Below are 14745 nucleotides of genomic sequence, written 5' to 3' on the forward strand. Positions count from 1 at the left end.
TAATCCTTACTACTGTTTCTTTCATTTCTTTTTCATTTATTTCTGCTCAGATCTTTACTATTTCTTGACTTCTAATTTTGGGTTGTTTTGTTCTTCTTTTTCCAGTTGTTTTAGGTGTAAAGATGGGTTGTCTATTTGATGTTTTTCTTGTGTCTTTAGGTAGGATTGTATTGCTATAAACTTCCCTCTTAGAACTGCTTTTGCTGCATCCCATAGGTTTTGAGTTGTCTAGTTTTCATTGTAATTTGTTTCTCAAAATATTTTTATTTCCATTTTGATTTCTTCAGTAACCCATTGACTATTTAGAAATGTGTTGTTCAATCTCCATGTGTTTGAGTTTCTTCCAGTTTTTTTTTTTCCTTGTAATTGATATCTAGTGTCATAGTGTTGTGGTCAGAGAAGATTCTTGATATGATTTCAATTCTGTTAAATTTACTGAGGTTTGATTAATGACCCAAGATGTGGTCTATCCTGGAGAATGTTCCATGTGTACTTGAGAAAAAGGTGTATTCTTATGCATTTGGATGGAAAGTCATGAAGATATCAAAGAGATCCGTCTCATCTAATGTATCATTTAAGATTTGTGTTTCCTTATTAATTTTCTGTTCTGATGATCTGTCCATTGGTGTTAGTGTGGTGTTAAAGTTTCCTACTGTTATTATGTTACTGTCAGTTTCTCCTTTTATGTCTTTTAGTGTTTGTCTTATGTATTGAGGTGCTCCTATGTTGGATGCATAGATATTCACAATTGTTATGTCTTCCTCTTGGATTGATCCCTTGAACATTATGTAGTGTCCTTCCTTATCTCTTATAATCTACTTTATTTTAAAGTCTATTTTGTCTGATATGAGGATTGCTCCTCCAGCTTTCTTTTGCTTCTCATTTGCATGGAATATATTTTTCAATCCTCTCACTTTCAGTCTATATGTGTTTTTAGGTCTGAAGTGGGTTTCTTATAGACAGCATATATATATATGTCTTGTTTACGTATCCATTCAGCCAATCTGTTTTTGGTTGGAGCATTTAATCCATTTACATTTAAAGTAATTATTGATATATATGTTCCTATTGCCATTTTCTTAATTGTCTGGGGTTGATTTTGTAGATCGTTTTCCTTCTCTTGTATTTCTTGACTATATAAGTCCTTTTAACATTTGTTGTAAAGCAGTTTTGGTGGTACTGAATTCTCTTAACTTTTGCTTTTCTGAAAAGCTTTTTATTTCTCCATCAATTTTGAATGAGATTCTTGCCAGGTACAGTAACCTTGGTTGTAGATATTTCCTTTTCAGTATACTGATTTTGAGATGCATATTCAAAAGGACACAGAGATTTTTATAAGAAAATCTAGAGTCAAAGTAAATAATCCACATTGAAATTGATAAATAGGTGCTGAAATGTAAGCTTTTTTGAAATTAACTTATGAAGACCATAAAGGCCAGAGTTTCCCTTCATAGAGGTAGTGTCAGCTTCTTTGCCAGTCACACTGTTAGTCTTCACAGGATCTTGCTGAGAGAGAGAGGGGTCATTTAAGGACTAAATGCCATCCATGGAAGTAACATCAAGTGATGGCAGCTTTCTTACAAGTTGAAAGTGGGATATATGAAATAGGGACTTCAGAACAATATGCCTGCAAATTTATCACCACGTGGAGCTGCCTAAAATGGAGCTGGAAACTCTTAATTCCATCATGCCCTTCCCTTCTGTTGGGGATACAGGCATGCATGCAGTGATATTAATACCAGTGTGTTTATCATGAAGGAGGATAGAATGATGGAATATAAGTAAGGTATGGAAAGTATGGATCAGGTATAGTTTATATTCTTCAGATAACTATCTTAATTCAGAAAAAAAGTCTATGAAATGACTGCCTAATTTCTGGTTATTAGACTACACAAGAAAATTACTTTTAATGAATGAAATCTGTGTATCAACTCTAGTACTAAAGATTCTGATTCATTTAGTCTTGGGTGGAGGCTGGGATTCAATATGCAAATTATCTCACCAAGTGTTTTTAATTTGCTTCCAGAAAGAAGAATTGCTGTTCAAACTTTTCAATAAACTCTGGAAACTGTGATATGACTATATTATGCAGGGTAAATCTACAAGGTTTTGTTTCATCTTCATGATTATCTGAATAAGTGTTCCTGCTTCTAGATCAACTATGTACCCATCTGGCTTGCCCCAAATGTGTAGAAACTGTATCAACAGGAAAGAAGGAAGGATTAGGAGTGTAAATAATAATAGACTGGGAGTTGGCAGCTCATTGGCTCATTTATCTTCGTGAGGAATGTTGTAGTGATGGAGGCTTTACTTCCATTAAACAGAGACACAGTTGTGTTTACTTATGAGTTAAGAGTCTTTTGGAGGGAGTAAACAGACTTTTACTTGGAAGGTTAAAACTTTTTGCCAAAATTGAAATTACACTGAGGAGGTAGTTATGAGGTAACCTGACCAAAGAATTCAGGAAAATTGCAAAGTCTGGGGGGAAAATGTCAAAATGTCAGCAACTATCATGAGTATCTTTTGATATGGTTAAGAGAATGTACTGACCACCAGGAAGACACAGCTATGATATTAAGGGTTCAGTGACCAAAAATCCCTCTCAACAGTGCCTGTGTTGTTTTGGTGATTTCTGAATTTATAGGATATTTTGTGCCCTAACAGTATTTGAGCTAAGAATATATTGTACCTTGTTCGGGAATAACTAGTATTTTTCATTCTCTAAGAATTCACTTTAGTCATTTTATTTGCAATGTTTCAAAACACCTAAAGAGACAGAGGAAAGGAATAGCATTAGAAATGTAGAATTTCAAAGAAATCATCCTTGATGAAAAGGTAGCGTTAAACAGTAGATGTAATGTATGAAAAACAACTCTTGAAAAACAACTGTTTTTCACCATTGATAGAGGGGAACTCTCAGGTTCACTGAATAGAGTTTGAATTTAACATCAGATGCAATTTTCACTAACAGCAATATAGATCTAATCAACTTGAATCTCAGAAATAAAAGCTTGTGTTGGGGAGGGGGGGCGTTTACTGTGTTTATTGCATGTCTTGCAAATAATTTCTGCATATTTTTTCTTTGAAGTTATTTTTATTTACAAAGGGCACAGAAGGGTGAGAACAATTGCTCTAATTATTGAAAAACTCTTGAAATCACAGCTTTGCTCCAATAAACTTCAACTTTGCTTATAGTATTTTTTGCTACATACAAATGTTTAGATGTTGAAATCACCAAACTCTGTGTGTTTGTGTGTTGTTTGCAGACTTAAGATTCTGCCAAAAAAGTTTTCCACACACCTTGTTATCCATTTTTTTCTTCTCTATGAATATCTTTATGAATTCATTTTAAATATTTATATTGTATTAAGAAGCAGGTAGAAATTTAGCTTATGTTTCACTGATAAGACATCACGATATTACTAAATCTCCTATGTTGATTTCTTCCTAACTTCAAAATGACCACTATGCTGTCTGTCTATTATTTTTCAGTGGCAAATAGGTTTAACAACCAGAATCTCTCACTTAATATTTTCTACTACTAATCTAACATTTTACTACTAATCTTTCTCAGTATTGTATGCTTATTTAGTATTTAATATTAGCAAATGAACTTTAGAGTCACAGGAAAGACAAAGATTAATTGAGGAGAATTAACAATGTAATCATTAATTTCCTTACCTTCAAACAAGTTTTTTCCTATTTATTTCATTAATTGTTCAAATCTATTTTAGGTTTCATATAGCTTTAGTCCATGCCTTGCTAGACATATTTTTTCATTTATATATTTCTATCCATATTACTTGGTGCCTCAGAAGATAAAGAATCAGCCTGCAATGCAAGAGACCTGGGTTCGATCTCTGGGTCAGGAAGATCTCCGGGAGAAGGGAATGGCAACCCACTCAGGATTCTTGCTTGGAAAATTCCACAGACAGAGGAGCCTGGTGGGCTATAGTCCATGGGGTCAGAAAGGATTGGGCAGGACTGAGTGACTGAGGATGCATGCATCCATATTATGCATAAAAATACTGATTCCACTGTGTTGTTGGCTTGGTATTTCTAGAAATAGTAAAACTGACATTTATATTTATCTGCATCCACTTGTCTTGCTGACTTTTCTTACTGCTTCTAATGTTATCTTGTTCCTGTACTCTCCCACTTTTCTGCAGTGATTTTTTTTTTCTTTTATTTTTTAGCTTTCAGGTGTAAAGTAAAATCAGATGCAGTCAAAGAATTTGATTTCTTTTCAATATAATATTTAGCTTCTGATTTTTCTTCAGTCCCCTTGCATCCACTTCTACTTCCAGCAATAGTAATACTAGTGAGCATTGCTTTATTGATCATGATTTTATACACGAATGCATGTAGGTATATGTATGTGTGTGTGTGAGAGAGAGAAACTGTGCCAAAAATAAGAGGAAACTACTATTGTTGAATATTATCAATTGCATTTTCTTTTTCCCTTCTCTTTTCTTTTATTTTTGAACACCACAAACACTTTTTTAGGAAGCAGATCCTCTTTTGTGCCATTATATATTTTCCATTAGTTAGAAGATTCTGAAAGCTAAGAATGATAATCTAATTTTCCATAATAGAGAACGGAGCTTTGAGCAAAATAGACACTCATGATTTGGGAGTATAACTCAAGTCCCTTTATGTTACAAGTAGAAAATATTTCTTTGTTGGTAGCCGTGAACAGGAAGCTTTTGCAAAAATGTAGATCCTGTTAGAAGAGAATAACAAATCCCAGAGGCTTACAGGAGCTGCAAGGATCACATGCAATTCAGAAAAAAAAAAAAAATCATTATAATACCAGCATGACTCTAAACTTCAGTTCTGAAATTAGATATATATGTTTTCCACATTCTCTTCAAGCATTTCATGTTGCCACAAGCTATCAGGAATCATTTCACACTAAGCTATTTATACAACCACCATGCTATTTGAAAGTTTAGAACAGGCTACTAGAATATGCTCTGTTAGGTTACGTCTATGTGATAATTGCAGTCAAATAGAGTATAATTATATGAACTTAAGAGTTTCCCAGGTGGCACAGTGGTAAAGAATCTGCCTGCCAATGCAGGAGATGCAGGAGGCGAGGGTTCTATCCCTGGGTCAGGAAGATCCCCTAGAGGAGGAAATGAGACCACACTCCAGTATTCTTGCCTAGAGAATCCCATGGACAGAGGAGCCTGGTGGGCTAACAGTCCATGGGTTCGCAAAGAGTCAGGCAAGACTGAGCATGCACATCCGTATGAAAGTGAACCCGTAGTTGGAATAATGCTGGACATTTATAACAGCAACAGAGTCACCATTAGAGTGAATATTCTTTGCTTATCTTGACAATAACAGTCATAAATACCACACCAGAGCATTAATTCAGAGTACCCCTGTGAGCTTTCACAAGAACTCAGGTGTTCTTTCAAACCTTCTATAAGCTATTAACCACACAGCCTTCACGGGAAGCTTTCCAAATCTATCACAGCTCTAGCCAATAGTAACAACACCCCCACCTACCTTGTTATGGGGCTGCCAGTGTAATATAAGAATTCCAGAACATGAAGAAAGTTGCTTGGGGCATATAAATTGCTGCCTGCAAAAATAACTGACAATGCATTCCCTTTGGCTGAGTTTTTACTTTCTGTGTGATTAACTCTTACCTAAACACTCTTTCTAGAGGCAAAATAAATGAGGGTGAGAATGGGAAGGCACAACACAGAGATACAAGAAAAATAGTTCTTAGTATGGCTTTGAAATTCAAGGACACCGACTCAGTGGACATGAGTTTGAGCAAAGTCCAGGAGCTAGGGAAGGATAAGGAAGTCTGGCGTGCTACAGTCCATGGCGTCACAAAGAGTGGGACACTATTTAGTGAGTAAACAACAACAAGAACTTTGTTTTAACTCAAGTGCATTGCCATGAAGTCACTGAGCCTGGCAGAGTTCAGAACCCCTATTTTTGATTTTCATTTTATATTGGAGCATAGTTGATTAACCTTTTTGTGTTAGTTTCAGGTGGACAACAAAATGATTCATGTATACATAGACATGTATTTGCTGCTGCTAAGTCGCTTCAGTCATGTCTGACTCTTTGTGACCCCATGGACTGTAGCCCACCAGGCTCTTCTGTCCATGGGATTTTCCAGGCAAGAATACTGGAGTAGGTTACCGTTTCCTTCTTCAGGGGATCTTCCCGATCCAGGGATTGAACCTGCATCTCTTACGTCTTCTGCAACGGCAGGTGGGTTCTTCACCACTAGTGCCACCTGGGAAGCCCCATACATGTATCTAAAAAAAGTGAAGTCTCTCAGTCGTGTCCGACTGTTTGCAACCCCATGGACTGTAGCCTACCAGGCTCCTCCATCCATGGGATTTTCCAGGCAAGAGTACTGGAGTGGGTTGCCATTCCCTTCTCCAGAGGATCTTCCCAACCCAGGGATTGAACCCGGGTCTCCCACATTGTAAGCAGACGCTTTATCGTCTGAGCCACCAGGAAGTCCACATACATATATCTATTCCTTTACAAATTCTTTTCTCGTTTAGGTTATTACAGAATATTCATCAGTGTTCTCTGCGTTATTCAGTAGGTCCTTGTTGGTTATCTGTTTTATACATGTCAGAACCCTTATTTGTAGAGTCTCCTTTCAAGACCCAGGTAGAGACCAGTGGTGTGTGCTGTGATACCCCCATAAGCTTTTCGTGAGCTTGTAAAGGTACATTTTTTTTCCATTAAACTTGACCTCATCTACTGTCTCCCGCCCCCACTCACATTCATGCTGCCTCTGCTGTCTGCTGCTGTTGAATGACTGCAAATGTAACTGAAATGCAGTGAAGGAGAGGCTGCCTTGGGGGTACACACAGTTTGGTTTACTGGGGAGTATTTGTATAGTTCCCATCACTCTGAGTAGATTTATTGCTTGGCTCCAGTGTGTAAGGGCTGCCATGGACATGTCTGCACTCCCTGGGCCAACTCACTGAGCATAGGGGCATGCAAATGCTGGCCCCGAGGATGTTCTGGCAGGTGAGAAGTGCCCACAACCCCTGGCACCGGGTGTGTGAGGACAGTGAGGGAGCAACAAGAATTGCAACAGATGAAGCCAGAGGCAGCCTGCAGAAAAATCTCCCTGTCATCAGCGGTGGAAAAATAAAATGGTAGATTCATTTCTCATTAAAAAAAAAAACTTTTCAAAATGGAAGCTCGCTTGTCTTAGAGATATATTTTAAAACAAGGTGCATAAAAGAATGTGCTAGACATGTTTGAAAAAGGTTTTTGATGGGAATATTGCACAAGAGAATTAATTGGAATTCCTGTACAGAATTGCATACACTGCCACCCACATCAAAATAGCTCACATGTAAAAAAATCCCAATAGCTGTTCTCTCAAATTGTCAACTCTAAAATTATACAAGACATCTCCAACTAAAAGGTGTGAAAGTGAAAGAAAACTTCCTAAATTAGCAATAATAAAAATCAAATTATTATCATGTATGATAATTGTCATATGAAAGGTAATAAAATGGTATTGAGCCAAAGAATCAGGAGAAAAAACCATACAGAGGAGCCCTAAAATATTGAAATATTTTAATTAAAATACTGACTAATAAGATTTTCATTAAGAGAAATACTGAAATAATTTTCTAGATTTAGTGATGTTTTTGTCTGTCAGTTTTTGACAGATTGTGATTCTTATTTCTTTTCTCATTGTAAATAAGTGTCCTCATTTTTAATCTAACTTTATGGCTGTCATTTTGTATTATTTTTCTTGAGGAAAACATGCAATGTTATATAAGCTTCAGGCTTCCACACTTCCTAAATCTACCCTCATTGGATTAAAAGTAGTATTGTTATTGTTATCTCATAATCCAAAATCCACTTCTGATAAAGAAAACTGTAAGTTTAGAGCACTGCATTTCTAAACCATTTTCAACCTGAAAAATAAGTGACTTTTATGAGGAATTTTAAAATTTCAAATTAAAATTCCATGTTAACTAATTCATTTCTCCATTTCTGGAATGATTTTATTTAGACTGTTCAACAAGTGCCAATCGAGATAAAAGGGAAAGTTAGCAATAACCCCAAGCAAATGTTATCAGAAATGTATTCTTCAAGGCTACAAGTTGTACACCATAATGTGACTATTATCTTCAGTTATTTAAGAGTCCAGTTTTGAGGCCAGAGTCTCTGAATCTTGTGAATTGAGTGAGAAATAAGCACTCCTAGGCGTGATCTTCCCAGGTCCCAGTGTTTCACACCTTTAGTTACATACAGAGAAATGGAAAGAGGTTGTCAGAAAGCAGAAGTGAGTGAGCCAAGACCCGGTGAAAAGTAGGTACTCTGTTGTCCCGAGTTCCCTGTATGCAGGAAGGGAGTGCCAGGTACATACATGCAAGGTGGGACTCTTCCAGGGTGAAATGTACTGGGAAAATCTCCCCAAATTGAGCTTCTCAAATGGGAAGACAGATGAGTCTGGAGTCCAAGGATATAGGAGGAAGAGACCAAGAACCTCCAAGATCCTTGTACCTGTCAGACAACAAACCTGATAGGGAGTGACAGAAGAATTATCTTTGGTTAGGTCAACCCAGAATTTTGGCAAGCTGAAGTAGTGGCAACTTTTCTGCTGTAGTGCATAATTATTATAGTCAGACCCTCCAATGAGAAAAGAAGATCCTCTAATACGTATAACCCCAAGACATTTGGTAAACTGAAGCAGATATATTTCTGAAGATGTCCTGGATTGAACTACATATAATCTACCATAGTCAGCTACCCCATCCAGATGCAAGCAGTATGCCCACCCCATTCAATTTGTTCCTGTTTTGGCAAAGTAGCTGCAGTGCCTAGCCACTCAGTCATGTCTGATTCTTTGCGACCTCATGGACTGGAGTCCGCCAGGCCCCTCTGTCCATGGACTTTTCCAGGCAAGAATACTGGAGTGGGTGCCCATTACCTGCTCCAGGGAATCTTCCCGACACAGGGGTCGAAACTGTATCTCCTGCATTGGCAGGAGGATTCTTTACTACTGAACCACCTGGGAAGCCCCAGGATATTCCTACCATATACAAAATCCATGCTATAAATAGCGTGTGAATAACAAATTTTTTGCTTAGTACCATATGAAATTGCTCCCATTCATTTTATTTTTGACCTGCAAAACTGGGAAGACCTACAAAAACAGCATATCATATGACTTGACTCCAAAAAAAGCGACAATGTTTGCTTAAAGACGGTAAGTTTAACACATTCAGCACAACTTCTTCATTCTTAGAAAATATGTGCCAACAATAGTAAACTTTATTTTTTTTTTAAGGTTATTCTCAGAGCCAGAAATAATGTACTTTATTTTTTTTTTATTTATTTTTTCAGTGGGTTTTGTCATACATTGACATGAATCAGCAATAGATTTACACATATTCCCCATCCCGATCCCCCCTCCCACCTCCCTCTCCACCCGATTCCTCTGGGTCTTCCCAGTGCACCAGGCCCGAGCACTTGTCTCATGCATCCCACCTGGGCTGGTGACCTGTTTCACCATAGATAATATACATGCTGTTCTTTCGCAACATCCCACCCTCACCTTCTCCCACAGAGTTCAAAAGTCTGTTCTGTACTTCTGTGTCTCTTTTTCTGTTTTGCGTATAGGGTTGTCGTTACCATCTTTCTAATAGTAAACTTTAAAATCCCTTCTCTATAACCGCTCATGGACATGTTCGCGGAAAGCCCAATGAACATACAAGAAGTAAAATTTGGCCTGTAAGAGAGAACAGAGAAGAGATAAATTGACAGCTGAGTGCAGTCACTAAGAGTGAGCACCGCAACAAAGGTACCAATCTGTAGAGGAGAGGACACAGAAAAAAAAAAAAAAAAAAGTAAAGAATTCCCAAGGGACAGGCAACAATGTGATTGATGGCTTCTGCCCTTGATTGAGGGAAGATTCAAGTGTTCTGCTCACATCAGGAGCAAAAGGAAAAGAAACCCATGTCAGAAAAGTAGAATATTATCCCTGATATGTGGTGAACCACAGAAACAACAAGAGCATTTACACACAGAAAAATAGCTCCTGAGGAATATCATTCTTGGGATGCTCTCAGACCAACACACCTCAGGTAAGAACATTAAAAATAACAGGGACTCCCAAGCATTGCCACAGACCATATACAAGAGATAGAGACAATGTCATTATGAATATAAGAGCATAGTCAAGAATCATCAGATATTTAGACAAAGCCAAAACTGGTAGCCCAACAAGCAGAAGAACCTATATCTCTAAAAAACAATAGAACCAACAAAATGGGGCACCAATTTAAGAATAACTAATATATTCAGAAAGATGATTGAGGATGTCACATTCAAGAGACAAGATAAAGTTGCCAACTAAAAATATCACAGGTATGAAATATCAATAGTTGTACACACACCTGCTTAATTGATGATCTGAATAAGTGGATAAGATAAAAATAGTTATCATCTGGAAGATCAAGCTGAGTCATTTTTCTAGAACACATTTCAAAAATGACAAGAGAAGGAAAGGCAAAAAGAAAGATTAAGAGTCAAATAAAGCATGCTCAGAAGTCCTAGCATCTGCCCAATTACAGAGTTAGATAACAGAAATGGAGAGATGTGGGTGTTTTTAAAAACTCATCAGCAAAAATTCTGAGCAGCTATTATTTGAGTATTTAGATTGGAAGGATCCACAGAAGATCAAGAAAGATGTAAAAATAAAAACAACCAGAACCTTGACAAATACCAGATCATCAAGGACAAAGGATAAAGGGCTGGGGGAGGGGGAAGTCTGGGAGCTTCCAAAGAGGAAAAAAGTATTAAAGCTTTCCAGAGTAAAACAAGAGCCAGATTGTCATCAGACTTATCAGCAACATTGTACAGAAGACTATAGCATAATAACATGATAAAAACAAAAACTTGAGAATAAGTGGATTTTTAAAAATCATACCCAAAATTCTATACCCAGACAATTTTTGTCAAAGTCTGAAAAGCAAAAAAACAAAAAAACACCATGAAACCATAAAAATCATAGGCCTGGCTTCCCTGGTGGCTTAGATGGTAAAGAATCTGCCTACAATTCAGGAGATGCAGAATCAGCCCTTGGGTCTGGAAGATCCCCTGGAGAAGGGAACGGCTACCCACTTCGACATCCCTTCCTGGAGAATCCCACGGACAGAAGAGCCTGGCGGGCTACAGTCCATGGGGTCACAAAGAGTCGGACAGGACTGAACCACTAAAGACAGTATAGCACATATGTCTAAAGCATAACCTTAAACAAGGAATGTCAGAAACTAATGAAACTAGAAATAGAAGCTGATGAATTAGTAATCATTTTGAATGTCTTTAAATATAGTTCTTAGAGAAGAAAAAGCAAATACAAAATTATAATGAATGTAATTTTTTCATTTTTCATGCATGTGTGCTCAGTTATGTCCAACTCTTTGTGACCCCATGGACTGCAGCCCACCAGCTCTTCTGTCCATGGACAGAAGAATACTGGTATGGGCTGCCATTTCCTCCTCTAGGAGGACTTCCCAATCCAGGGATCAAACCCATGTCCCTAGCATCTCCTGATTGGCAAGCAGATTCTTTATCACTGAATCACCTGGGAAGCCTAAGTACATTAAAAGCATTATATATGTATTAACAAATACAGAGGAAATATTCACAGGAGTGCCCATGTAATTGATAAAAAAGAAAATCTGATTATATCCCTCAAAATAATACATTTAAGCCATGTTTACTAACCATAGTATCATAAATTTAGAAATCAAAGTAGAAGTTATAAAAATAATAACAAAAAGGTCAAATATTTAGAAATTTCAAAAACATACTCCTAAAGTATGTCTGATATAAACATTAGCTTTAAATGAAAGTATTTAATTATCTAGAACAGAACAGTATGAAAACACTATATCAAAAACTGAAGATTACAAAAAAAGAATTGTAGGAATATTTATTAGTTTAATTTGTGAAAGGATTTCAATCTAAAATGGAATCAGAGGATATGAAATGGAGAATCTTATGTACACATCCTTAGAAGAACACAACTTAAGAACTCTGAGAGTTTTCAGGTAATTTCCTGAAATGCAGTAGAATGATCTCCTGACCAGGAAATATCCCAAGAATTCCTTCCCATCCTCAAGCCAAGGATGTTATGGCTTAGATTCTGTCAAGATTTCTGATCCCAGTCTGTGTCCTCAAGTCCAGCCCATCTCCAAAGCTTAACCGACTTGACTTGCCTCTTGTTGGCTATACAGGGCATTTTCCAAATTGCAAGTCTTCTGCTATTCCCAAATCAACTCCGTTTCTAGTCATTTGAGTTTGCCTTGATTTACTCTTTAAGCTAGGCTGACAAATTTTAGAGGATAGCAAAAAAGAGAAGAAAAACCTAAAGGTAGTGATATATAGCACAACCAACAAAGAGGTAAAATTTATTAAGGAGTTGGGAAACAAAAGCAATTCAACCAACAAAATGAAAAGTTGGTTCCAAGAAGCTGATATGTTAGACTGACCTTTGAAAAAATAAAGAAAAATATTAGTAGAAAGAAATTAAGAAGTAGCGTTTTGAATGAGAAATAAAATATAATTATAAATACTCCAGTGTTCTTGCCTGGAGAATCCCAGGGACAGAGGAGCCTGGTGGACTACAGTCACTCAGCTTCTGCTAATATTAGCATCCTGCATGACATAATAATATTACACTAAGTTATCAATATGGATATAATATAATAAACTGAAGGCTTATTTGGATTTCACCGTATTTCCTTTTTTTTTTTTTTTTCTGTTCCAGGATCATACATTGCATTTAGTTGCATCTCTGCTCAGGCTCCAGTTTATGAAAGTCCCCTGTCTCTTCTTTTTCACGACCTTGGAACTTTTCAAGAGTTCAAGTACAGTACTTTGGTAGATGCATGATGCATGTTGCTCAGTGGTGGCCAACTCTTTGCTTCCCGTGGGACTGTAGCCCACCAAGTGCCCCTGTCCATGGGATTTTCCAGGCAAGAACACTGGAATGTGTTGCCATTCCCTCCTCCAGAGGATCTTTCCCACCGAGGGATGGAACCTGCATCTCCAGCACTGGAAGGCGGATTCTGTACCACTGTGCCACCTGGTAATGCCCTTCAATTTGGGTTGGTCTTTTATTCTCAAGTTTAGACCGTCATTATGCACTTGGGGCAAGAATACCACAGAAATGATTCGTCCATCTGAGTACAACACTCCAGGAGTTGGTGGTGTTGATATTGATGGTGTGACCTTGATCACTTAGTTAATGTGGGGTCTGCTGGGTAATTACTGTTTCTCCTTTTGAATTAATAAATAACTTGCCTTTTTCACCATCTTACTTGTCAGTTTTAGTTAGCATCCATTTATAAATCTTGACTACTATAATTCTATGTTATGTTATTGGTGACTTTGTTTTCATTTGCTTTATTTTTTCCACAATTCTTAAAGTTATTATGTGAGGGAGAAATGTCCTTTCTCCCTCATTTAATTATTTAAAGTAAACACTTACTTTTATTAATATGAACTTATAAATGCTTACTTTACTCTGTGGATTTTATCCTATATTATTTTATTTTGTAGTGTATGTCATTCCAGCTTTGGTTATTAGAAGCTTTTACAGGTTGGCTCCTATGCCCTTTCCACATTCCCCATCTTCTTTAATTTTCTAAAAATTACTTTATGGGTGATAATTGACAAATATAATTGTATATTTTTAAAGTATATACCATAATGATTTGATGTACATGTGTAGTGTGGGATGATTATGAAGGTCAAGGTAATTATCAAATCCATCACTTCACATAGTTAATATTTTATTATTTTGAGCATTCTTGATTTCCCAGCACTACCTTTTTTTCCAGGTTCATCTTATATTTACTCTGCACCAGGCCTGGAATCAAGGAATCAACCACTTCTTGAAGCAGTCCTGGCTTCTTTACCTAGAGAGTAATACTGGGCTCCAGGTATGCTCATTGCAGCTAGGTGTCACTGAACCTAGACTTCAGCGCAAAGAGCAAGGACACGTAAGTATCTGCACCAACCAGTCACACGCAGACATTATCTGTCTCTCATCTAACCATTCATCTATATCAACCTATCTGTTTATCTATCATCAATCCATCTCTCTATTAGTCTGCCATTCTTAACATAGGCTTTTAATGATACCTCTTATTCCATTCCTTCAAAGGACTAATTTAATTCCAGCTTTCCTTCTTCCTAATTTCTGTCCTATCTAACAGTAAGAAACCTGGTTCTCATTACATACATTATATTTATGTATTTGTTTGATCCTAGTATGTGCAAAATATATTTTTTGAAATCCTATCTCCACACTCCTGGAAAAAAATGAATTTACTAACTCAAATATACATTTTACATACAGTACTTTTTATTCTCTTCAGTCTTTCATAATCTCATCAAAATTCTAGTTTCCAAAGTTACTTAGGTTACTTATCTTCTTCTCCACCTTCAGTATGCTTTTTAAAATATGTCATCTATTCACTTTGCATTCTTCCCATATTATGGGTGATTTTTTTAGAACTTATGTGTAGTAAAATTCACTCTTTGTGGAATTCAGTTATTTTTGACATATATAGAATCTTACTCAACATATTTATACCACAGAAAAATTCCACCACCCCAAGTATTACCTTCTGCCACTCATATTTAGTCAAGCCCTCCCTCCACCCTTGGCAAGCACTGATCTTTTTGCAGTTCCCATAGACTTGCCTTTTAGAA

Source organism: Cervus canadensis, chromosome 16 (genome assembly GCF_019320065.1).
Source record: "Cervus canadensis isolate Bull #8, Minnesota chromosome 16, ASM1932006v1, whole genome shotgun sequence".
NCBI classification, from domain to species: Eukaryota; Metazoa; Chordata; class Mammalia; order Artiodactyla; family Cervidae; genus Cervus; species Cervus canadensis.